Below are 2554 nucleotides of genomic sequence, written 5' to 3'. Positions count from 1 at the left end.
ATTCCGACTACCAGGGGCACGAGGCCCAGCTCACAATTAGCCATGCGTGCTTCCCGTCAGGACGTGAGTACGGCCACTACGGGTGCCTGCACCCGCAGTGGCAGCCCCGAGGCAGTGTTTCGCCCTTCTCTCACCCGATCACGGTCCCGTGCCCCCGTTGGTGAGGGTATAGTATATTCCGCCTACCAGGGGCACGAGGCCCAGCTCACATCTAGCCATACGTGTGTCCCATCGGGACATGTGTACAGCCACTACTGGTGCCAGCACCAGCAGCGGCATCCCCGAGGCAGGGTTCCCCCCTACTTACACCGGATCTCGGCTCCCGTGCCCCTGCCGGTCACAGTCAAGTATTTTCTACCTACCAGGGGCACGAGGCCCAGCTCACAGCTAGGGCCCTCACATTGTCATGCAATGTGAGAGGGAGATGGCAATGAGGATGTTTTGCTTTGTCTTGTCTTGTTTTGTTTTGTTTTGTTTGGGGTGTGTGCGCAGGGGGTCGTACGGGGGGACCTGTGTCCGGAGCGGGTCCCTCCCTCCCTGCCTCCCCCTCTCTCTCTTGCTCTCCCTCTCGTGCCCCTGGTACGTGGAGGTGAGAGGGAGATGGCAATGAGGATGTTTCGCTCTGTCTTGTTGTGTTTTGTTTTGTTTGGGGTGTGTGCGCAGGGGGTCGTACGGGGGGACCTGTGTCCGGAGCGAGTCCCTCCCTCCCTGCCTCCCCCTCTCTCTCTTGCTCTCCCTCTCGTGCCCCTGGTACGTGGAGGTGAGAGGGAGATGGCAATGAGGATGTTTTGCTTTGTCTTGTTGTGTTGTGTTTTGTTTGGGGTGTGTGCGCGCAGGGGGTCGTACGGGGGGACCTGTGTCCGGAGCGAGTCCCTCCCTCCCTGCCTCCCCCTCTCTCTCTTGCTCTCCCTCTCTTGCCCCTGGTACGTGGAGGTGAGAGGGAGATGGCAATGAGGATGTTTCGCTCTGTCTTGTTGTGTTTTGTTTTGTTTGGGGTGTGTGCGCAGGGGGTCGTACGGGGCGGACCTGTGTCCGGAGCGAGTCCCTCCCTCCCTGCCTCCCCCTCTCTCTCTCCTGCTCTCCCTCTCGTGCCCCTGGTACGTGGAAGTGAGAGGGAGATGGCAATGAGGATGTTTTGCTTTGTCTTGTTGTGTTGCGTTTTGTTTGGGGTGTGTGCGCGCAGGGGGTCGTACGGGGGGGACCTGTGTCCGGAGCGAGTCCCTCCCTCCCTGCCTCCCCCTCTCTCTCCTGCTCTCCCTCTCGTGCCCCTGGTACGTGGAAGTGAGAGGGAGATGGCAATGAGGATGTTTTGCTTTGTCTTGTTGTGTTGTGTTTTGTTTGGGGTGTGTGCGCTCAGGGGGTCGTACGGGGCGGACCTGTGTCCGGAGCGAGTCCCTCCCTCCCTGCCTCCCCCTCTCTCTCTCTCTCCTGCTCTCCCTCTCGTGCCCCTGGTACGTGGAAGTGAGAGGGAGATGGCAATGAGGATGTTTTGCTTTGTCTTGTTGTGTTGTGTTTTGTTTGGGGTGTGTGCGCGCAGGGGGTCGTACGGGGGGGACCTGTGTCCGGAGCGAGTCCCTCCCTCCCTCCCCCCCTGCCTCCCCCTCTCTCTCCTGCTCTCCCTCTCGTGCCCCTGGTACGTGGAAGTGAGAGGGAGATGGCAATGAGGATGTTTTGCTTTGTCTTGTTGTGTTGTGTTTTGTTTGGGGTGTGTGCGCGCAGGGGGTCGTACGGGGCGGACCTGTGTCCGGAGCGAGTCCCTCCCCCCCTCCCCCCCTGCCTCCCCCTCTCTCTCTTGCTCTCCCTCTCGTGCCCCTGGTACGTGGAAGTGAGAGGGAGATGGCAATGAGGATGTTTTGCTTTGTCTTGTTGTGTTGTGTTTTGTTTGGGGTGTGTGCGCGCAGGGGGTCGTACGGGGCGGACCTGTGTCCGGAGCGAGTCCCTCCCCCCCTCCCCCCCTGCCTCCCCCTCTCTCTCTTGCTCTCCCTCTCGTGCCCCTGGTACGTGGAGGTGAGAGGGAGATGGCAATGAGGATGTTTTGCTTTGTCTTGTTGTGTTTTGTTTTGTTTGGGGTGTGTGCGCAGGGGGTCGTACCGGGGGCCCTGTGTCCGGAGCGGGTCCCCCCCCCCCTCCCCCTCTCTCTCTCGCTCTCCCTCTCGTGCCCCTGGTAGGTGGATCCACCTACCAAGGGTGCAAAAGTGCCCTGACTAGCCTAGTCTGTCCCGCAAGATTGCCTTTTTTCACCTCACAAATCCTCAATCTGCCTCTCTAAGGGTTTTTGGGGTTTTTGCACTGGGCCTCTTCGGCCATCGACCGGGGCCCGACCCCGCGCCTCTGCGGTGCGCCCCTCGCCGCTTTTGTCCTTTTTTTCACGCCGTTCGATCGACCGGGCCCTCCTCTTGGGCCTTGGGGCCCCCAACCGGAGAACCGGCATCGGCACGATTTCGAGAGACGGGTTTTCGGAATCGGAAAGCTCCAGAAACGCGGGACCTCGACGCCTCGGGCTCGTCTTCCCACCCGAGGGGAGGTCGGAACGGGTGTTTGTGCGGAGCCGGCG

The sequence above is a fragment of the Halichoeres trimaculatus genome, unplaced genomic scaffold (assembly GCF_033239565.1).
Source record: "Halichoeres trimaculatus isolate MK-OKI-2021-1 unplaced genomic scaffold, fHalTri1.1 fHalTri1_scaffold_26, whole genome shotgun sequence".
NCBI classification, from domain to species: Eukaryota; Metazoa; Chordata; class Actinopteri; order Labriformes; family Labridae; genus Halichoeres; species Halichoeres trimaculatus.
Note: the sequence above shows the minus strand (reverse complement) of the source record.